The sequence below is a fragment of the Halichoerus grypus genome, chromosome 5 (assembly GCF_964656455.1).
Source record: "Halichoerus grypus chromosome 5, mHalGry1.hap1.1, whole genome shotgun sequence".
Taxonomy (NCBI): domain Eukaryota; kingdom Metazoa; phylum Chordata; class Mammalia; order Carnivora; family Phocidae; genus Halichoerus; species Halichoerus grypus.
Window position 1 is genome coordinate 164,759,459 of NC_135716.1, and position 24,127 is coordinate 164,783,585.

Sequence of the window (24,127 nt, forward strand, 5' to 3'; positions counted from 1 at the left end):
ACCAGGAGCCTTCCTGTTGGGACAAGTTGTCAGGACACCTGACATGCAGACCTGCTCTGGAGAGAAGGCAGCAGTTCTGCCCTTGGTCCTCACACTGGGCGTCCCCTGTTAGCACTGAGGTGCCACGTCCCCTAAGATTTTTTTTGCCTTGTTAGCCCTGCGAAACTCCTCCTTTTGTTATCCATCGCCTGTCTGCAAAACTGTGGCTCCTGCCACCGCCTTCCTCCCCCATCTGTGTGTCAGTTTCCCAGAAATAGTGAGAGGTGTGTTGTGCACGCGAGAGGCTAGGTGGGGAGCTGAGCTGACTGTTGAGCAAGCGTGCAGGATGCCACATCACCCCGAGGCTGAACACTGGGGAGCTGACCGCACTGGGATCCAGGAGAAGGGTCTTGGGTACTGACCCCGAGAGAGACAAGATTCTCAGTGTCTTTAAATGCTCTGTCTCAGAACAGGAGGCAAACCACGTGTGTGACGCTTACATCAGTGGAACCAGGGGCAGGTGTCGACTGGTTGGTGGAGACAGATCATGCCTGGTCTGGGTTCTTAGAAACACAGCGTCATTCATTTTAAATATGTTGTCCCTGCATCATAGTCCTTTTGTTAGGAGAATTTCCGGGAAGCACATGCATCAAGTCAAATGCTTTCAAAGCGTATTGCCAGACTGTCCGGCTCAAATCTTGGCTTCACCATCTGTAAACTATTTGTGAGCAAAACACTTCACCTCCCTGGCCATCCGTTTCCTCATCTGTAAAATGGGGAAATTAACAGTATCCACCTTCTAGGGTTGTCCTGAGGATTTAAAGCATTCACCACTATTATTTTTAAAATTGTTATTATTGTTGGGCGCCTGGGTGGCTCAGTTGGTTAAGCGACTGCCTTCGGCTCAGGCCATGATCCTGGAGTCCCTGGATCGAGTCCCGCATCGGGCTCCCTGCTCAGCAAGGAGCCTGCTTCTCCCTCTGACCCTCCCCCATCTCATGTGCTCTCTCTCTCTCATTCTCTCTGTCTCAAATAAATAAATAAAATCTTAAAAAAAAAAAATTTGTTATTATTGTTGTAATGAGAATGCCTTCAAGAGAAGTGCTGGTTTATGTGCCCATGAGCAGATCATGAGAGCATCTTTTGACTGTTGCAGATGACCGTGATGAGGCAGGAGAGCTGGGTTGTTGTCCCGGGTCTGTCTCTGACTCAGTGTATAATCTTGCGGGGGTCTTTTCTCTCATTCTCCATTTTCTCATCTGTTAAAGGGGACCATGGTCCTATGTGACCACTGAAGCCCCCTCCAGGCCAAAGAATTTGTGAATAGAAATGTCCAGAAAATAATGTAATTTTTTAAACAGGACAAACATCTTACTGACTCTTCCAAATAGTTCAGCGGGGTGAAAGAATTCTCAAGCAGACTCCCCACCAAGCATGGAGCCTGACATGGGGCTCGATCTCACGACCCTGAGATCATGACCTGAGCCGAAATCAAGAGTTGGATGCTCAACCATCTGAGCCACCCGGGTGCCCCGAAAGGAGGTAGGTTTTTTTTTCTTTTAAAGATTTTATTTATTTATTTGAGCAAGAGAATGAGAGAGAGAGATCGATCATGAGTGGGGGGTGGGGCGTGTAGAGGGAGAAGCAGACTCCCTGCTGAGCAGGGAGCCCAATGTGGGGCTTGATCCCAGGACCCTGGGATCATGACCTGAGCCGAAGGCAGATGCTTAACCGGCTGAGCCACCCAGGCGCTCCAGGAGGTGGGTTTTAAAAGATTTTTACGCTGGTGAATGAATTGGTTAGCTCTGTAATGGGGGGTGGCACTGGAGACTAAAAGAGTGTGCCATGGGCTGCAACCTTCTGGAATTGAATCCCAGCTCAGCTGGTGTGTGATCAGGAGCAAGTTACTTGACCTCTCTGTGCCTCGGGGGCTAATCTGTAAAATGAGGCTTATAGCAGAATCACAGTCTTGTAGTTACGGCTAAAGTGGTGATCCATGTTCAGTGCCTAGCTTAATTCCTAGCACACAGTGCAGCAAAAATGTTGGCTATTATTAGATTTCCGAGGGCTCACCTGAATATAGGTAACAAGGGGCAAGAGCAGAGAGTGGAGACCAAGTAGATGATGGCTGAGGTCCTTCCAGGCTGGCAAATTTCTGAATAAAAGGCTTGAAAACTATTTGCTTGCTTAAGCAGGGTAGATATTCATACTTCCTGTCTTGTTTACATTATTAAGACGTTTATGTAGCAAAACACTTTTTCTAAGTAATGCAAAGGTGCCCAGAGTTCTGACTAATTTGAATTAATGGAATTTTATTGTAACTTTAAAGACCAATCTCTCCATATTTACCCATGAAAATATAAAAATGTAATTTCAATATTTAGAAACTCCTCTTGAGTTTTAGAAGAATCTTACTATAGGGTGTTAGGAAAAATGGTGATTTCAGCAAAATCCTCCTTCCATCCACCTAGAACCTTCTCACACCCCAAACGCCTGGGGTTCAAATCCCAGCTCTGTCTCTCACTACAGGGCATTGAACAGGTCACCTAAAGCTACTCATCCCATTTTTCTCTTCTGCAAGTTGTGGACAATCATAGAATCTATGCTTTATGGGTTGTAGAGAGAATTAAATGAATAAACATCCAAATCTTAGAAGAGTACCTGGCCCATCATAAGTGCTCAGGAAATGCTGGTCACTAATGGTTAACCTGCATCGTGGACTCCCATTCGCTGTCTCTGTGGACCTCTGGGACTCTGGCCCACATCAGCTGCTTCAGATCCCTAAGAGCTGGCCGAAGAGTTTGTGACCTGAACCCTGGGATGTACGCGCCTGCCAGACCATGCCCTGGGCCTCACTGGATCCCTGGCCCTGGCCCGCCAGGGGTTTGTCTAGCAACCCCCTGGTGATGTGATCCCAAGTCCCTCACATAGCCGAGACCTCACTGGTTATAACATAAACATTTGCAGCGATACCGGACTCCAGGGAGAGCATAATTCTGCAGGTGCGGAGGGCAGTAGTCATATTATCGTTTGTTTTTCTAAACACCTGGGTACCAGCTTCATTTAAAATAATGTCAAAGGAATTGGAGGCAACACCAATATTTCTGTGACAGGCTGTTTGGCTTTGTAAGTTAGGAAAGCATGGAGCCAACCCCAGTACCGGGCTTCATCTGCTCTGAGATGGGCATGGGGACCTCTGCCTCCACTTCCTCCAGCCTCCAGGCTCAGGGACCCCAAGGAGGGTGGGCCGGAGGGTGGGCCTCCCTTGGGGACTGAAGAAAGGGGGACGTGGGGAACATCAGTGTCCCTACGTGGGGCCGAGGTGAGTGATAGGGGAGCCAGGGAGGTGTAATGACTTCTCTTCATCCTTATGATGAAATGGTGAGGAAAGCTGTTTTATCCTCCTCTTTGTATAGATGGGAAGCTGAGGCTCGGGGAGACCCCTGGCTAGGGTCGCCGGCCAGAAGATCACTGCAGCGACTCTGACCGGTTGCCTCTGTTCCAGGCGCTTTCCCAAGGGCATCAGTTAACCCTCCGGAATTCCTATAGCATCGCAGATGGAGAAACTGAGGACCAGAAGGACAGGGCATTTTAACCCTGTATCTCTAAGCCATACAATGGACGCTCCATCTGTCCTGCCTTGGTACCGACTTAATGGGGCCACGGCCAGATCTGTCGTGACAACGAGAAGGAAGTCTCAGCCCTTGGAGCCCGGGACAGCCAGAGCGCGGTGTGGGCTGCCCGGCCCCCTCTGGTCCGGACCTGCACGGGCCCAGGTCGTCAGAGAGGTGCTCAACAGGGGGTGGGGGGAAGGCCTAGACACTCTTCCCTGCTGCTCTCTTTGGGCGCAGCACCCCGAGGATCCATAGTGGGCTTCTGAGGGTGACCGCCACCACCACTGCCACAGCCATCGTGGTGGGCACCTTAGAGCACGCACACGTGTCCCCTCCTCCCCCAACTCGCCCCCTAAGCTGCAAGACCCGAACAAGCCGGTGCAGGGGATGCCTCCCCCTCCAGAGCTGCCCCCCTCCATCCTCGCCTCCCGCGCTCGGCCCCACCGAGTCCACCTGCCCTGCCCGCCCCTTGGCCCGAGTCCCAACCGCCCTTCCCCTCGACAGGGCTCTGCCTGGAGCGCAGCCCAGGAACCTGATCGAATCCTCTAAAAACACATTTTGCCTGTGGGTCAATCCTTCCCCTCTCTGGCGCTACTCCCTGAGCAGCTTCCAGCAGAGAAAAGGGGAGAGAAAAAGGCCCAGACTTACATTTACTGAAATAAATATTGGGAACCTGGGAGGCCAAATGTTAAAGATGCATCTGCTTCTGCTGCCGAGGTGTGGATGCCGCCCAGTGAGAGCCTTTCCGTGTTCTCCAGGGGGCAGCCGTGTGGAGGGAGGGGCTTCACTCTCCCCCTGCAGGCTGGCTGCAGGCTGTAGGACAGGCCCGACCCTTGTCCACCCCAGGTCGCAGTGAGTCCTTGCACACCAGCTGTCGCCACCTTTCAGAGTCTGCAGCTGGGTGCCCTTGATTCTCCCTGGTTCTCTGAAGCAGGAAGGCTGACGGGGTGCGGTAGCACCTGCTGAGAGCCTCCTGCAGTTGGTCCCTTTGCTGGAATATCCCTCAGCATCACCACAGCCACCCTGCGGGGGAGGAGCTGGGGTGGGGAGGGCCCACTCACTCATCCCTGGATCTGTCCACCGTCTGCTGGGCATCTCTGTGTCCTGGACACTGGACTGGCCTGGGGCATGTGACTGTGACCCAGTAGTCAGTCCCCGCACTTAGAAGCCAAAAGGGGGAGCAGCTGATGACAAGAGGGAAACCCTGGGGTCTGTACCAAACCCAGGCCAGGAGCTTCCTGGGAGGTTCCAAAGGGAGTGCCTGGCAGTTAGCCAGGTGAAGAAAGGTGGGAAGAGAGTGCCAGGCAGAGGGAACAGCATTGCTAAGGCCTGGAGCCAGAAGATCAAAAGGCTCAGGATACAGAAAACAGGTGAGGCGGGGCCTTACCCAAGGTCACAGAGCCGGTTAGAAGGGCAAAGCCAGATCCTGACCCAGGCTGCGCTGCTGCAACCCCGGGGCTCACCCCAACCCATTGTAGTGGGCGGGTCATCTTCACAGCAATCTGAGAAGAGAGGAGACTCCCTGAGGTCCAGGGGCCCTGGGAGTGGTTAGGAAGCCAGTCACAGGGATATGGCCAAGGGCAGGGTCACTGGCTGCAGCCTCAGATCCTTACCAAGTGAAGCATCCTTGTGTGGCTGGGAGGAGGCTGAATTGGGCTGGGCTCCGCATAGCTCCCTCACCCCAGAGGCGGCTGTGGGGGAGCCCGGAACCCTGATGTCAGGATGCATTTGGTTGTGAGCAGAATTTGTGGACATCATATCAGCCATAAAGGCGGGCCCATTTCCAAGGCCGTGCTGATGTGAGGGAGCAATACTGCCTTTGTGGGTGTTAAAAGCTCCCAAATACTGAGAAGTTACCATATGCCAAGCTCTATGCTCGGGACTGGACATGGGTTATTTCTCTGATGGGCACACACTGTATTCCCTGGTACAGATGAGAAATCTGGGGTTCAGAGAGAGAAGGGACTGACCTAGGGTTATACAACATGCATCCGACTCCACTGCCCCTGCTTGTAATGTGCTCACTCTTCTGCCTCCCATAATAGGGGGCAGCCTGTCTTTGAGTCCCCAGGGGCATTTTCCCAATGTGACTGTTACCACCCACAGAAAAGTCAGCTCTGGAAACAGGGCCCAGGGACAACAAGTGCATTCACATCCACTCATGCCACAGAGCTTTGTGGAGCACCAACTATGTGCTGGGGTCCCGTGCAGGGCCATGGGGACCCAGCTGTGGATAAGATGCAGCCCTGGCGCTCAGGGCCCACACCCATCTGCCATGTCCCAGGAAGGGGTAAGTTGTCTCTGTGAGGTGTGACAATCTGGTCACTAGAGAGGGTTCTTTGCTCCACTCAACACCAATTCATTGAGCACCTACTATGCACCACGCTGTGTGTGTGTGTATTCTGCGGGAATGCCGCAGTGGAGAGGAGAGACTATCTCCGCTCTCACGAGAAAGCAAACATGAAACCATCACAGAAAATAATCAAGGCAAGTTCGGATTGTGACGAATGTTATGAAGACAGCAAAGGGGGGTGCTGGGTGGGTGGGGGGTGCTCCACTGGCCACAGGACAGCTTAGAGGAGGAGCTCTGGCTTTCTCCAAGACACTTGGAGGGAGACGTGGAAGCTGAGTGGAATTGGGGCTTCTTTTCTGTCAGTTGGGTCCTGGGGGGTCTCACATCCCTGCAACTTGCAGGGGGGTCACGGGGGTCAGGGTGGCCCCCAGGGAGCCCACAGCCAGCCAACCTCAGCTCCATGGTTCCGATCCCCTGGCCAGGGCTTCTGCTCCGCATCCCCTTGCAGGCAGTGACTGTCCTCCCCCAACGCTCCCCAGCAGGATCTCCCAGGGGCCCCACGCTGCCGTCCTCTTGAAGCCTCATCATTTTCCAGCCTTCCAGGCTATTCCACCAAGTGCCTCTCCTCCAACCTTCCCAGGGCCTGATGTTGCCTCTGTGAAGTCCTTCTCTGGAAGTGGCTTTGCAGACATTTGGGGGTCTCCACACTCGCCACCCAGCCCTCAGGGCATACAGGACCTCACTGTGCCTTTGTACCCTGATGCACCTGTGGCCCAGATGCTAGGACTTCTCTCTGGCTCCTGGAATCTGGGACACTTCCAGCTCAGCACGAAATGTAAGAACTGTAAGAAATGTTCGGCACCAGGAAGTCTCAGATCTTCCCAGGCACGGACTAATTTGTTCCTGATTAAGCAAATGCCATAGGTCACCGTGTGACCGTTTTTAATGTTGAAGTTTTTCTGATGACCTCACTCTCACCCCCTGCTCATTTCCGACTGGCTTCTCTCTCTGCCCGCACTTCTACTGCTGCCTCTGAAGCAAGGCCCCTTTGTTCCCCTCTTCCTCCTCCCAGCCAGGATTCCTGAGAATGTTCTGGGTCCAGGAAAGCATCCAGAGCTTCCTGCCTTGAGGGAGGATGACAGAAGGAGATTGAGAGGTGACTCTGCCTGTCCTCCAGAGTCTGGCTCCCTCCTGAGACCCCAGAGGGATGAGGGGTGGCCCAGGAATTGGCACTGACAATCCAAGGACACTCCCAGTGGCATATGGAAGAAAAATGGAGGGCAACCAGCCCTTAGAATCAGGGAGGACTTCCTGGAGAATAAGACATCTGAGTTGAGTCTTAACAGACATGTGCCAGGGGACTTTTATCATGTCTAGGGGACTTACCTCCAAGGTCATAGTTCTTGTATAAATGAATGAATGAATCTAATCCAGACCCTCTGTTTGGCCACAGAGCTGGGTCTCATGCCTCCAGGTTCTGTCAGAGCCTAGTAAGCCCATCCCTCGGTCCCAACAGCCTCTCTGTCTTCCTGGGAGAAAAAGTCCCTTACCCCTGCTGCCAGAGGCTTCAGACCACCTGACATAGATACACAGGAACCTCTTTGCCTCTCGGGGCTGTCCTGAGCTCTCCATACTGAAAGCCCAAGGGCCTGGGTTTCTCTGTCTGTAGGTTTGCTCACAGCTTCTAAGAGGCAACAGAGTCCTAGAGAAGGGTACAGACCTGGCTCAAACCTCACCTCTGTCCCTTCATAAGCATGTGACCTCCAGCAAGTCACTGTACTCTCTGAGCCTCAGTGGGGCGTAATGGTAATAGTGCCTTGCGGGAGGCTGGTTGTTAAAGGACTCTGAGTCTCTCACTGGAGCAGACTTCTAAAAGTTCCAATTTTGTGCTCCACTGCTTTATCACTTGCCGGTAGCGGCTGATGGAGGCTCCCTCCCCCGCCATCTATCTATGTATGGGAATACATCACCTCGCATTCACTTCTCTGCACCTCCTAATTTGCAGAAGGTGGTCGCTTTTCTATTCGTAGAGTTGCAGCTATTCTTTTCTTAGATCTCCAGGTGAGTTCGCAGGTGTTCAGAGTGATTTGATAGCTATCTAGCTGAATTCCTGGGACTAGATGAAATTAAGGTCTCCTACTCCTCTGCCATCTTGGACACCTCAATAGATGCAGAAAAAGCATTTGACAAAGTACTGCATCCTTTCTTGATTAAAACTCTTCAGAGTATAGGGATAGAGGGTACACACCTCAATATCATAAAAGCCATCTATGAAAAACCCACAGCGAATATCATTCTCAATGGGGAAAAACTGAGAGCTTTCCCCCTAAGGTCAGGAACACGGCAGGGATGTGCACTATCACCACTGCTATTCAACATAGTATTAGAAGTCCTAGCCTCAGCAATCAGACAACAAAAAGAAATAAAAGGCATCCGAATTGGCAGAGAAGGAGTCAAACTCTCACTCTTTGCAGATGATATGATACTTTATGTGGAAAACCCAAAAGACTCCACCCGAAAACTGCTAGAACTCATACAGGAATTCAGTAAAGTGGCAGGATATAAAATCGATGCACAGAAATCAGTGGCATTCCTATACACTAACGAGACCCAAGAAAGAGAAATTAAGGAGTCAATCCCATTTTCAATTGCACCCAAAATCATAAGATACATAGGAATAAATCTAACCAAAGAGGCAAAGAATCTGTACTCAGAAAACTACAGAATACTCATGAAAGAAATTGAGGAAGACAAAAGAAATGGAAAAACGTTCCATGCTCATGGATTAGAAGAACAAATATTGTGAAAATGTCTATGCTACCTAGAGCAATCTACACATTTAATGCAATCCCTATCAAAATACCATCCACTTTTTCAAAGAAATGGAACAAATAATCCTAAAATTTGTATGGAACCAGAAACACCCTAAATAGCCAATGGAATGTTAGAAAAGAAAACCAAAACTGGTGGCATCACAATTCCAGACTTCAAGCTCTATTACAAAGCGGTAATCATCACAACAGACACAGAGATCCATGGAACAGAATAGAGAGCCCAGAAATGGACCCTTAACTCTATGGTCAACTAATCTTTGACAAAGCAAGAAAGAATGTCCAATGGAAAAAAGACAGTCTCTTCAACAAATGGTGTTGGGAAAATTGGACAGCCACATGCAGAAGAATGAAACTGGACCATTTCCTTACACCATACACAAAAATAGACTCAAAATGGATGAAAGACCTAAATGTGAGATAGGAATCCATCAAAATCCTAGAGAAGAACACAGGCAGCAACCTCTGGGACCTCGGCCGCAGCAACTTCTTACTAGACATGTCTCCAAAGGCAAGGGGAAATAAAGGCGAAAATGAACTATTGGGACTTCATCAAGATAAAAAGCTTTTGCACAGCAAAGGAAACAGTCGACAAAATCAAAAGACAACCGACAGAATGGGAGAAGATATTTGCAAATGACATATCAGATAAAGGGCTAGTATCCAAAATCTATAAGGAACTTATCAAACGCAACACCCAAAGAACAAATAATCCAATCAAGAAATGAGCAGAAGACATGAACAGACACTTCTCCAAAGAAGACATACAAATGGCCAACAGACACATGAAAAAATGCTCCACATCACTCAACATCAGGGAAATACAAATCAAAACCACAATGAAATACTACCTCACACCAGTCAGAATGGCTAAAATTAACAAGTCAGGAAACAGATGTTGGCAAGGATGCGGAGAATTCCCCTGTTGGTGGGAATGCAAGCTGGTACAGCCACTCTGGAAAACAGAATGGAGGTTCCTCAAAAAGTTGAAAATAGAGCTACACTATGACCCAGCAATTGCACTACTGGGTGTTTACCCCAAAGATACAAATGTAGTGATCCGAAGGGGCACCTGCACTGCAATGTTTATAGCAGCAATGTCCACAATAGCCAAACTATGGAAAGAGCCCAGATGTCCATTGACAGATGAATGGATAAAGAAAATGTGGTGTGTGTGTGTGTGTGTGTGTGTGTGTGTAATAGAATATCACACAGCCATCAAAAATGAAATCTTGCCACTTGCAACAATGTGGTGGAACTAGAGGGTATTATGCTAAGCAAAATAAGTCAATCAGAGAAAGACAATTATCATATGATCTCACTGATATGTGGAATTTAAGAAACAAATCAGAGGATCATAGGGGAAGAGAAGAAAAAATAAAACAAGACGAAACCAGGGAGGCAGACAAACCATAAGACTCTTTATCATAGGAAACAAACTGAGGGTTGCTGGAGGGGAGGGGGGTAGGGGGCTGGGGTAACTGGGTGATGGACATTAAGGAGGGCATGTGATGTAATGAGTACTGGGTATTATATAAGACTGATGAATCACAGGCCTGTACGTCTGAAACCAATAATACATTATATGTTAATTCATCGAATTTAAATAAAAAATGTTAAAAAAAAAAGGACCCCGAGTCTCTACTCCTAGTGTCTATGTCCCTTGCCATATTAATTTCAGCTCTTCCCATCCAGAGATGGGGTCTCTTGTCCACCCTTAGGATGTGGGCTGGACTGTGGCTTATTCTGGCCAATGGAATATGGTGGAAGTGACATGGAAGCCCAGGCCTCCAAAGGCTTGAGCTTCTATTGGCTGTCTTGGATCTCTGTTGTCTCCAGGAGGACCAGCTTGGGCCAATGTGCCAGAAGACAAGATCCCACTTATTTCTGCCAAGATCAGCAAAACCTACCTATTGCCAACTTCTGGGCTGACTGCAGGTGTGTGGGCAAGCCAGCCAAATTCAGAATCAAACTGCTCAGCAGACCCATGGGCGTGTAAGATAAGTGAATCCTTTTTGTTTTAAAGCATTTTTTGGTATTGTTTGTTACACAGCACTATATTGGCTGATACATCTTCAGGGGTTTTTGTAAAGATGAAATAAACTAGTAGATATAAAGTGCTTTCTATCTTTACTGTGGACACACAGGAAACCCTCAATGGACATTCAACTATAGGAATCACCATGGGGCTGCCTGGCCCTCAGGGGTACTTGTCTTTGTCATCAGAGTGGAGATAAGGGTGGGCAATGCCCTCTGATCACAATGACTCCTCCTCATGCCTTTGCCAGGCTGGGCACTGGGGTGTTGTCACTTAGGAGCTGTGTGATCTTGGGCAAGTGACATTACCTCTCTGAGCTTCAGGGTGGGGATGAAGATGTCTGCCTTGCCGAGTTGCAGGGAGCCTCCTTTTGCAGCTGGGACCACCAGGCTGAGCTGTGCAGGGTCCTGCTCCTGCAGATAGGGGATCTTGCTGGTGGGCAGCCCAGCGAGAAGGACACCATCTGGGAGTGGTCAAGATGGATCACATTCCAGCAAAGACCATGGGACCCCCTCAGGGAGTGTGTGTGTGGGGAGAATGAGCCCGATGACTCTCCAGGTCCCATAAGGCCCGGTTCAGCCTCGACTGATCCCCCAACAGCTACTCATGCCCTTTCACTGAACCCCTCAGACCTGTGCTCACACGAAGAGTTTTTAGCTTGCATGGGGCCCTCCCTGGCTGAGACAGGAGGCCCATCTTTTCTTTTTCACCAGATTAAAGAGGCCACTGATTATCACAGATTCCTGGTGTTCGTGATAGAACCGGACCTCCTTGAGGCCTCAGAGAAGGGTCTGCTCCTTCTGCCCCCACCGGAATGTAGTTCTCCACAAGGCCAGTGACTCAGTTGTTGTGGTGTGTCATCGGGGCCCTTGTGCCAAGCATAGTAGGTGCTCAGCAAATCTGGGTTGAATGACCCCATGGACATCAGGCCCACGTGGATGCTTATTCTTGTCTCTGGTTCCTCCGAAGCCATTCTTCTCCCTTTAAGCCAAGGTGGTCGCTCCCCCGTCAGGTTTCACTGTCTCCACACCTGCCTCTATCACAGTTCACCTCACTTGGCCTTGGGATTGTTCTGGAAACACAACTACTGCCCTACCAATTCCTCTCCCTGACCTCTGGACTTCACTTACCACACTTCAGTGGGATCCTGCTATTCTTGGGACACAACCCCAAATCCCTTATGTGGCATTGGACGCTCCACACAGTCTGGCCCTCGCCTCCCCAACATGAGACTCATTTCACCCACCCTCTGCCCTCCAGTCATACAGGCTTAGGAGTTCTCCATGGTTGCCAACAGCTGTCCACCCACAGGGCCTTTGCACATGCTGCTCCTGTGCCCAAATGCTGTCCCTCATCCCCAAACACACCTGATAACTCCCATTCTTCATATCCCAGCTCTGCCGCTCTGGTTTGCAGGGAACGCTCTGTGGTACGCTGACCCAGCCCTGAGCAACCTAGAGTATACTTCTGACCTTAGGCTTTGTGTGATTGATTAATCTCTGTGTCCCCCTCTAGACTGCGAGCTCAATGGGGCAGGGACTGTGGCAGTTTTATTTCCCCTGAGGCAGTGGCTGTCAAACAGCAGGTGCTCAAAAATGTCCTGAAGAAATAAATGCACGTTGTCACCGCAGGGTCTCCCTCTGTTAGTGAACTTCTCTCCGCCAGACGGGGATGCTGGTCTCAGTCGTGCCCACTGCCTGCTGCACCCCAGGGTCTGCCCCTAACTGGCATCAATAAACATCTTTTGAAGGAAGGGAGGGAGGAAGGGCGGGCAGGAGGGGGCAGGGAGTTGAGATTGAAAGAATCGCTGGCTCAGCCTCCCGCCCCCTCTGGAAAGCGGGCCTGTGCAGGGAAGGGTCGCAGCTCCCACCCGCACAGGCCTCTGCTCCCCAGATAGTCCCTGCTCCTCCACTCCTCCGGCTCCGCTCCCCGAGGACCCCCCACGGAGCCGCGCAGATGCGTAGTTTCCTGCCCGCGGGCGGCGTCGCCCTTCTGGGCGCTCCGTACCAGGAAAGGGGCGTCCGCGGCCGAGCAGGGAGGGTGGCCGACTGTGGACGTAACGGGGGTTCTTACCTTCCGGGGCGCTGCTCACTCGGGGGATTTGCAGGGAATCTCCGGCGAGGAGACACTTCGGGGCACGGGGTCTGCCGCGTGTGTGGGGCTCACTGGCTGATAGGATGTGGGCTGATGGCCGCATCGCGACGCCTGTGAGACCGCGGTCCCCTCACAGCAGACGGGCAAGGACACTGCTATCCTCGCGGCCATTCAGGAGCGCCTGGGACAGAAGCCAAGGGAACAGAAGTGCCCAGAAGCTCCTGCTCGCCTTGCCCACCTCCCCCTACCTGGGAGCCGCCTCCACCCTGGGGCAGGACACAGCTCCCCCTGCTCTGGGGAGAGGGTCCCAGGGCCCCTGCCCTAGGAAGACCCTGAACCTCCTCATGGAGAATTCCAGACCCAGAGGCCTAAAGAACTGGGGGCAGCACACTAGGAGCTGCTCCATCCCCCTGCATGCTCTTCTCCTCTAGTCTGTCCTTCAGGGCTCAGCCTGGGCTCCCCCTCCTCTCAGAAGTCCTCCCTGATGCTTCCAGCCCATGCTAACCTCTTCCTTTCCTAACTCGTCCCCCCTTCTCTGTGGGGCAAGGTGGGGTGGTGGAAGGATCCTGGGCCTTAGTGGTGGATGCCTGGGGTTTGGACCTGGTCTGCCATCCTGAGCTGTGTGACCTTGGGTGAATCACTAGACTTCTCTGGGACCCTATCTTCTCCCTGTAAAACAGGGGCAGTGATTATAGAGACAACGACCATGCTGTTCCCCCTTTGTTTCCAGGTCAGCCTCCTTCATGGGATGAAGGCTTTCCACAGTGGGGACTGAGTCTGACCTTTTCTGCATTCCCTGGGTCAACAGATGAATAAATGGATATAAACATAATTGTGAATGCACAGTGTTCAAGGGGAAGGTGGGAGATGACTTTCTGGCCACTGTGCACCCAGTTCCCGTGCTGGGACCTGCCCTCAGTGTGCTCTGCAGAGTGCCCAGCCCTTCTGGGCATCCCCGGATGCACTTGGTCCCTGGCAGAACATGGGAGACACCGCAGCCCTCCTCTGCTGGGAGATGGTGGGCAGTCCCTTGTCACCCTCCTCCTGAGAGTCTAAGACACAGTGTGTGGAGTGCTGAGCAGGGAGTCAGAAAGCCCTGGTCCCAGACCTTGTTCTTCCTAGCTCGCCACCACCCTCTGGGGAGGTCACATGCCCATGAGCATGCTCTGTGTCCTCTAGCTTGGGGCTAGTAATAGTAGTAGCTGCCCAAGGTCACACAAGTGGCCAGTGGCAGATTTCAGACGGGAGTTTTAGGTCAGGCCTGGTGGGCTCCACAGCCCAACCCTCTCGGTGGGGCTCATTGTCCATACATTGTAAAGTGTTGGGGACACGTGCAGAACTAATGTTGCTATCCTTTTACTCCGGTATCTTCTGGCCCAGGAGAGTCGAGTCTGGTCCCAGACCAACAACCTTGAGCCCATTTCCGATCTCGGCCTGGGTGCTGCTCCCATGCAGAAAACGCAGGCCACTTCCGTGAGCCCGGCCGTCCTCCTCCAAAGGGCAAATGAGCAGACACAGGTGCTGCGGTGGGGAGATGCAGAGTTGCTTTGTAAGTCTTCCTTTCATGGGGTAGTTAGGCCCTTTGCAGCTCCGGAGCTCCTGGGGAGGGGGAGAGAGCTGCGGGTGGGAGTCAGGAGGGAGAGATTTCTGGGTCCATTCCTTTTGCTCCTCGCAGATGTGTACCTGGTTCCTGCATGTCCCGGGCACCGTGTTTTCCCCGGTGATAGCGCAGGGGAGAGCACGATTAGGACTCCAGTGTTGTGGGAGCTGGGAACAAAATCACACTGGCTGGGACAGATGGCAAATAGGCAAAAGATGCTCAATCTTCTTAGTCATTAGGGAAATATGAATTAAAACCCCAAGGAGACACCATCGCACTCCTGTTAGAGGGGCGGAGACCCTAAAGACTGAGCACAGCAGCTGGTGGTAATGACGGGAGGAAACGGAGCGCTCCAGCACTGCGGGGACGATGTGGCACGACCCCCGGGAGCACAGGCGGACGGCTGCTTAAAAACACACCCCTCGTCTGCTGTAGCAAGTCCCGTCCGAGGAGATTACTCGAGACAAATGAAAGCATATGTCTATACAAAAGACTCAAACATGAACGTCCCTAGCAGGTTTGTTTGCAATGACCCCAAACTGGAAATGATCCAGATGTGCATCGACACGAGTGGCGAGGCCGTGCCTTGTCCCTGATAGATCCCTCCCTGAATGTGCACCACTGGCCGGGTATTGGTGTGAGCACTTGACACATTTTACCCTCTTTAACCCTTACACAGACCTCTGGCTCTTCCTCCTCTTTCTTCATCATCAGAATTTGGCGCTCAGTGGTTAAGACGATGGGTTAATTAATTTGTTTTTGTGGCCTGGGGCAACCTGAGTGGGCAGCTTCAGCGTCCCTCCGTGTAGGGGGCCCCTTGATCCCGGTGCCTCTCAGACCAGCCCGCTCACCTAGGCAGAGCATCATTTGCACCCAGCGGGCTCCAACCCAGTTGGGGAAGTTGGCGGTGGAAGGGGCTTCTGTCCACCCAGCATCTGTTCCATGTTCTGTTCTTTTTTTTTTTTTTTCCATGTTCTGTTCTTGATAGTGTCCTGGTTTTCTGTTGACCGAATCCACTGACTCCCATGGCAGGAGCTCTCGAAGGGGCTGGCGTGGGAGGTGGCCCCGCTTGTCCACCAGCCAGGGACTGGCCCGGACTCTTGCCCAGATGCTCTCCCTGCCCTGGAGGGCAAGGAGGGCAGGCAGTGGTGGGGAGAAGCCCATCCCAGCCCGGATCCCACAAAAACTGGGCACTGGTTCCTCCTAGACCCAGGAGCTGCCCTGGCTGTTCCCTCCTGGGGCCTGAATTGTCCCCCTTTCTTCAGTTCTAGGACCAGCCAGTCATCCAATGCCTATCTTTTTGGTCTCTTTTTCTTACAGAATCTAGAATTCAGTTGTGCTGCTGCAACCAGGCCCAAGGCGAGGGACAGTAGCTCACCCCCAGGCCCCCTGCCTATCCGCGGGGCTGAGCAAATCCAGCCGGGAGAACGCCAGGCTCAGCAAATGGGGAAGGATCTGTGAGGGAGCGCCCAGCAATGTGCCAGGTGACAGTCCCTGCCCCAACCCCACCTCTAGTCCTGAAGCATTGACCCTCCTGATCTGGGCCATGTGCCAGAATGTGTCAGGTGACAGGTGGGACGCCGATGACCCCCACCTCGACCCTGACACTATTGGCAGGCAGCTGGGCCCTTGTCCTTGGTTGTTTGATCTACGGGGGACAGTGAGGGCTATGCTGGTGTCAGCTTGTCATCAGAACAAGCAGGACAAGCTCAGGCTGGGGCTCAGTCCTATCATAATCATTTTAGAGTCGCTCACAAGCTTGGTGGCTTTGGGTGAGTAATGTCACCTCCGGAAACCTGTTCTCACCTGGACAGCGGAGGTGGTGAGAACACTGCCTTCCTCACGGGCTGTTAGGAGGTCAAGTGAGTCATTCCACAGTCAGCCCTCAGGACAGAGGCCGGCTGCTTTTTCTGTCAGTTGTCATGGTGACAACGATGCTGATGCTGATGCTCGATACCCGTCCCCTCTCCTGTCGTCAGATGTCACATCCCCAAGGGTATCATCAAGGAGGAGCTTCGTTCCTTCTCATGTGCTTCCCTGGTCCTGAGACCCACATCTTGGAGGAGGGGCAAAGTCTATATGGTCTCTGGGCCCCGTCTTGCCCATCACGGCATCGTAGCCCCTGCGGGAACTAAAACATCCCTGTGGTCAGTCAGGCCAGCAGTGAGCAGCATGGCGCTCTGACTTTTGCTTTCTGTAATTCCCTGTCATGCTCAGGCTGACGGTTTTTCCCTCCTCTTGCCTCCTGGAGAGAGCTGACCGTCAGCGGGAACAGTGCCAAGCTGGGCGAGACCTCACGAGCCGGCATGGGGAGCATGCTGGGAGAGCAGACGGTCCAACCTGCTCGCGGGGAAGGGAATCCCAGGTAGAAGGGACAACGGGAGCAGTTGGGGAAACTGAGGCCCAGAGTGGGTCACATTGGTGAGTGGGTGACAGAACAGAGATCAGGATTTGAACTCCTGACCCAGGGCTGATGCTCTGTCTGCCTGAGCCACTTGGATCTCAAGCCTGCGGCTGGCTGGGCCTGAATCCCAAGCCTGGGGCAGATGAGGGAGGGCGAGTTTGGGCCAGAGGTGTGGACTTGGGTGAAGGGGGATGAAATGAAGCCCACGGAGTAAATGCCTCACGCTGGGGCCCCTTGGGCTCTGGAGGGGACAGGGAATGAGGGTGTCTCCAGTCCTGACCGGGGCCAGTAGACCGACTTGAATGTGATATCAGGGCATCTTGGGCTGAGATGGTCCTAGGCTCACGGTAAAATGAGAAAAATCAGGCACATGGTGTAAGGTTGCCAACTGTTAACACCTCCCAAATGAGTGCCACCTGATCCCAGTTTGGGAAATGCCGTGTGAAGACACTTAAAAGTCAGTGTGATTTATCAAGGAACTGTCACAGAATTGGCTGGGTTTTCCTGAGAGTCTGAGCACAGTGTTAGAAGGTGCGAGCTTGCCCGCCCTATTCCTCTGACACATGACGTAATAAAGGACCCTGCCTCAGACGGAGCTTATATTCCTGGGGGGGGGGGGGGTGGTGGACACAGGTAATGAACAAGCAATACGTTCGGACAGTGAGACATTCTGTGGGGAGATGGAACAGGGTGGTGAGGGTGGGTGGTGTACCAGCCGGGGACCCAGCGAGAGACAATCAGGTATTTGAGGAGAGCGTTACAAGGAGCCTGTTTATAAAAGGAGGCAGACAGGAAGAAAAGCCCAGAAGAGGGGCTGCATTCGCCGCCTTAGGCTTGACGAAGTCAGAAGAGTGGTGACTGGAACTGGAGATAGAACTGGCTGGAGGAGCTGGGCCATGTAACAGCAACTGGAACTCCCAGTCTGGGACAGAGCCAGCCCTGGAGCAATGCAGGAGGGGCAGACCAGGAGGGTAAATGCCCCGGCTTCCTCCCCTCCTGCCCTGATCTCCTCCTGCGGCTCCTTGTCGACCAAACCTGCCTGGAAGTCAGAGGGGCACAGGGGCCCCCAGCCCCTTGGGAGCACAGAGCAAGGGGACAAGGCTGGACGGAGGATCTGGAAGGGGATTCAAGGGAGCCCCAGTGCAGGGGAGAAGTGTTAGTTCAGCACCATGCCGGGGGGGGGGGGGGGGGGGGGGGGGCGGGGTAGGGAAGAGAACTTGGAGGAGGGGACATTGAAGTTGGCCTCTGAGAACAAGAAGGAACCAGCCAGAGGAAGGGAGTCCCTGGCACAGGAATAGCAGGGGTGAAGGGCTGAAGAGACAGTTGGGGGCCAGATGTGTAGGCCATGTGGGAAGGAGCTGGAGTGTTATTTTCAGTTTAGGGGGAGGCAGTGGGTGAGTTTGAAGCAGAGGAGTGATGTGGTCCTACCCGTTTGTGGGGAGGAATGGCAGGGGTGGCAGCGGGGGGCCAGGCGGCCAGGGGGCTAGAGCAGGTGACAGGCCGTGGAGACGTGGTCAGAACGGCATGTATTTTGGAGGGAGAAGCTCAGCACTGGCTGATGGGTCAGATGCGGGAGCAAAGGACCCGAGCAATCGAGGGGTGACTGGGTGGGGGGCTTGGGTCAGTGGGGGTGGGGCGGGGCTCTGTCCCGAGCTGGGGAAGCTATAGAGGAGGAACCAGTACAAGGGAGAAACCGGAGTCCTGTTGTGCACATTCCAGCTGAGATGTCTTTGTGTCCTCCCGGGGAGATGCCGCAGCAGCAGTTTGAAGCTGGGGTTGTCCGTTTAGAGAACGGGAGCTTATCTTTGAAAGAATTCCTTTCCTGCTATTACTGTTAACTTTGTTTCAATAGAAGGATTCACTCATTCTTATTCCTCTTAAATGTGTATGTTTGCTAAGCGGCCTGCTGGGCACTCCCTGGGAGCTGAGGCTGTGCTTGCTGGCCCCGGGCTCAGGGAGAGAATGGAGGTGATCAGAGGGTGTGTGCTGGGGGCCAGGGCTGGTGTCTGAACCCTTCTGGCCTCGTCACCTCGGAGTTGGGGGATCTCCAGGGAGCCACTTTTGGGCCTCCTGGCTCGCTCTCAGCCCTGCATGGGCCCAGGTCCCATTGTGGTCTTGCTGTCCCCAGACAGGGCAGTGGGGTCGCTGAGCTACCTGTCTGGGTCCACAGTCTGGATGCTTAACAAAACGTGAATCTTTTTTTTTTTTTTTAAAGAAAAAACTGCTTTATTCTTAGCTGCTTCTCAGATCTTTTATTTAATTGAAGCATAATTAACAGAGGGTTATATTAGCTTCAGGTGTACAATATAACGATTCAGTAATTATACACATTCTTCAGCGCTCATTACAATAAGTGAGCTCTTAATCCCCTTCACCGGTTTCACCCATTTCCCCCCTCCATTCTCCTCCCCTCCGGCAACCACCGTTTATTCTCTGTATCTAAGAGTCTGTTTCTGTGTGTCTCTTTTTTTGTTTGTTCATTTGTTTTGTTTCTTAAATTGTACATACGAGGGAAATCATATGGTCTTTGTCTTTCTCTGTCTGACTTATTTCACTTAGCCTGATCCCTCTAGATCCATCCATGTCATTGCAAATGGCAAGATCCCATTCTTTTTCATGACTGAGTGATAGTCCATTGTCGATATATACCACATCTTCTTTTTTTTTAAAATTTTTTTGTTATGTTAATCCCCATACATTACATCATTAGTTTTAGATATAGTGTTCCATGATTCATTGTTTGTGCATAACACCCAGTGCTCCATGCAGAACGTGCCCTCCTCAATACCCATCACCAGGCTAACCCATCCTCCCACCCCCCTCCCCTCTAGAACCCTCAGTTTGTTTTTCAGAGTCCATCGTCTCTCATGGTTCTTCTCCCCCTCCGATTTCCCCCCCTTCATTCTTCCCCTCCTGCTACATTCTTCTTCTTCTTTTTTTCTTTCTTAACATATATTGCATTATTTGTTTCAGAGGTACAGATCTGAGATTCAACAGTCTTGCACAATTCACAGCGCTTACCAGAACACATACCCTCCCCAGTGTCCATCACCCATTCACCCCATCCCTCCCACCCCACCCCCCACTCCAGCAACCCTCAGTTTGTTTCCTGAGATTAAGAATTCCTCATATCAGTGAGGTCATGTGATACATGTCTTTCTCTGTTTGACTTATTTCGCTCAGCATAACACCCTCCAGTTCCATCCACGTCGTTGCAAATGGCAAGATCTCATTCCTTTTGATGGCTGCATAATATTCCATTGTGTATATATACCACATCTTCTTTATCCATTCATCTGTTGATGGACATCTTGGCTCTTTCTACAGTTTGGCTATTGTGGACATTGCTGCTATAAACATTGGGGTGCACGTACCCTTTCGGGTCCCTACTTTTGTATCTTTGGGGTAAATACCCAGGAGTGCAATTGCTGGATCATATGGTAGCTCTATTTTCAACTTTTTGAGGAACCTCCGTACTGTTTTCCAGAGTGGCTGCGCCAGCTTGCATTCCCACCAACAGTGTAGGAGGGTTCCCCTTTCTCTGCATCCCCGCCAACATCTGTCATTTCCTGACTTGTTAATTTTAGCCATTCTGACTGGTGTGAGGTGGTATCTCATTGAGGTTTTGATTTGGATTTCCCTGATGCCGAGCGATATTGAACACTTTTTCATGTGTCTGTTGGCCATTTGGATGTCTTCTTTGGAAAAATGTCTGTTCATGTCTTCTGCCCATTTCCTGATTGGATTCTTTGTTCTTTTGGTGTTGAGTTTGATGAGTTCTTTATAGATTTTGGATACTAGCCCTTTATCTGATATTATACCACATCTTCTTAATGCATTCATCTGTTGATGCACATTTGGGTTGTTTTCCCGTCTTGATTGTAAATAATGTTGCAATGAACACAGGGGTGCATATGTCTTTTCAAATTAGTGTTTTCGTAGTCTTTGTGTAAATACCCAGTAGTGGATTTACTGGACCATAGGGTAGTTCTATTTTTAATTTTCTGAGGAACCCCCATACTGTTTCCCACAGTGACTACACCAGTTTGCATTCCCACCAACAGTGCGCGAGGGTTCCTTTTTCTCCACATCTTCGTAAACACTTGTTGTTTCTAGTGTTTTTGATTTTAGCCATTCTGACCCAGGTGAGGTGGTATCTTATTGTGGTTTTGATTTGCATTTCCCTGATGATGAGTGCTGTTGAAGATCTTTTCATGTGCCTGTTGGCCATCTGGATGTCTTCTTTGGAAAAATGTCTATTCAGGCCCTCTGCCAATTTTAATCGGATTATTTAGTTTTGGGTATTCCCTGTATAAGATAACATGACAAATCTTACTAAGGAGAACGACATGACATGAGAGGCATTTGAGGCCAAGAGAAAGATGGGGCCTGAGCAACCAGCAGCCAAACTGTAGTTTTGGGGAAAACCAGCAGTGAGCCTTTTGCCTTCTGCTCAACTATAAGGGGAAGTAGGTTCCGGGGCTGGGGTCTCTTAATGTGTCAGGAAAATCCCGGCGTGGGACAGGCAAGGGACAGGGCGCCAGGGGCTCTGCTGTCCTCACGGTTGGGGCTGTGCCAGCTTGCTGGACACCGGACCTCTCTCTGCCTCTGGAACACGGGGCCAAGAAAACTTGTGATGCCCAGGCCGTGTGGCAGGCACCCAGCACAGCCCCGTGTTGGCGCTAGTGAGCATGCTGCCATCTACCCCGGCCTCAGACATGCTCCGGATTGTAAGGTCCCGAGACATGATCTGCTTCATGCCCTGCACACCCCTAGGCAAAAGCTGAGGCCCGGGCACAGGAGGGGGCTTGCCACGGCCCGTGGTGGAGCAGGACTAGCTCCCGAGCCCCCGACTCCCGGGCCAGCGTCCTTTCTGGTGCCTCTGCATGTGGGGTCCAGACCTGCCCTCCCCCAGCATCCCGGGGTTTGCACATGACACACGGACCATGTTGATGTGGGCAACGGAGGGTCATATGGGGGGACAGAGGAGGGAAAGGGGTGATTTTCAGGCCTAAGAGGTCCACACCGGCTCCCCAGGCTGGCGCAAGGTCTCTGAGTAACTCCTCGAGGCTATGCAGATAGGCCTGTGTCTCCAGGACCCCAGATGTGCCCGGCACTGAAGGTGGGACATCCTCGGAACCAGGAGACGGACGCCATTCACACACTATACCCACCCTGGGGCAGAGGAAAGGGCACTGGGAGCAGGAAGACAGAAGTGACCCCAGCTTATGAGCAGTGGGACTATAGAAACTCCCTTCACGAATATGGAGGGTCCAGGCGCCCCAGGGACCTCCCCCGGGCCTGGGGCACAGTTCCAGGGACTGGCAGCTCTGCAGACAGGCCAGGTGTTTGCGCTGGGGGGCCGGGCCGGTGTGGCCTGACACAAGGGTGTGTGCCAGGCTGAGGCCATCTCGGGAGACAGAGAGTCCTGGCAGGTTTCCAGCGGGTCACCACTGGGGGAAGGAGGGGTGGCTTGGAGTCAGCAAGACGGGGGGCTGGGGCCACGAAGCAGGTGCACGAGGACGGCAGCCTGAACCCAGGCCGGGACAGACCCTGTCAGAGCATCTGAAGGACGGTGATCCAGGCGTCCATGTGGCCGGGGCTTCCCTTACAGAGTCTCCCCCCTTCCAGGCTCACGAACCCCGGGCCACGGAGCCTTGGCCTGAGACAAACTCACGCCTCACTGTGGCCAATTAATTTCAACTTGTCATAAATTTTTAACTGCTTGCTAATCGACAGGAACCAGGCAGCCAGCACCGGTGAGTCTCAAAGTGAAGCGCATGAGAGTCGAACTGATGCCCGCCAGGGTAGTGCATTAGAGTGGGTCCGTGGTCACCACCTGTTGTTCTGAGTGGGTTACCTGGTGCCTGGATGCATCTCCCGGACGTCTCAAGCAAGGCTCTTACAATCTGCTCGCGGTCAGTGATCGCGCTTCACTGGCAGGGGTGTGGGGCGACGGGAACGGGGCAAGACTCCCGTCCTCAGGGCTGTAGGAAGCAGGGACTGACATGGTGGGGGGCACCTCACAGCCTCCGAGTGGCCCGGCTGCTCTGCGAACCCCGCCAGGTGACCCTGGTGCCCAGAGCGGGGTCAGAGGTCCCAGACTGCTATCTGCTAGTGGGGCCTGTGGCCTCAGGAGATTACAAGCCCTTTGTGAGTGCGAGTTTTCCTAAGATGGGGAAATAAATACGTCCCAGGGTTGGTCTTCCCTCCTGGAAAGTGAGTTAAGATTCACTTGGCAGGGGCCAAACTCGGTGGATGTTGCTGGAAGAAGGGAGGAGCGCAGAGAGGCAGCAGGTCCGAGGTCAGATCCTGCACCACAGTCCCTAGGCGCAGCGAGGGAGGATGCAGGGGTGCAGGGGTGGGTGGGGCTGTGCACGGAGAACACGGGGCCTGGGCCTCGAAGCGTGAGTAGGGGTGCCCTGGCTGGACCGGCGGGGGAAGGGTGACCTAGGGAGAGGGCAGCGTGAGCCAAGGCTGGAGGCATCCCCCCCATTTCCCTGTTGCCGGGCTGTAACCCGAGCATCGGTCCCCGCAGCAGAATGAGGGCCGATCCTAGGCGGCCGTGCTGGCGTGTGGCCAATTCCTGGCACCCACCGAGGAGGGTTGTGGGGAAAACGTAAATGTTTTTAAACCTGTTCGCAGGCTTTTAGAGCAACTACCTGCTGTTGGGCAAGATACTCAAGCTCCTTGTGCCTCAGTTTCCTCCTCTGTGAAGGGGGTCACGCCAGCTCCCCTCCCGGGCTGGGCAAGAATACAGCAGTGTGAGGTGCTCCGAGCGAGGCCTGGCACCCAGCGGGCGTCACGAGGGTGTTTGCTGTGCCTGATGCTCATTCTGTGCCCCGTGCTGGGGGCCTCCTCCAGTCCCGGGAACCACCAGGCGGTGGGTGGTCAGGACCACCGGTCCCACTGAAGAAACTGAGTCCAGGGGGGTGAAGTGGCTTCTTCAAGGTCACACGGCTGAGCTGGTGGGTGGGAGCCGAGACCTGCCCCCGTCTGTCTGACTTGGGAGCCCAGCGAGAGCCCAGCGCCATGTCTGCCCCGTCATGGGGCCGCCCTGCCCCTCCCAGCCCTCTGGGGAGGCTCCTGCCGCACCAGCCCGAGTGAGCCCGGACCCAGGGGTTCACGGGAGACCCCAGATGCCCGGCAGAGAACGGCCCCACCTGTGCGCACATGGCCGACCCCAGCTGGGGGATGCTCTCCCTCCTGCCTCCTCCCACCTGGGCCTGAAACCTCAGCACACGAAGGCCCTTCTCAGTCCCTTCTGCCTCTGC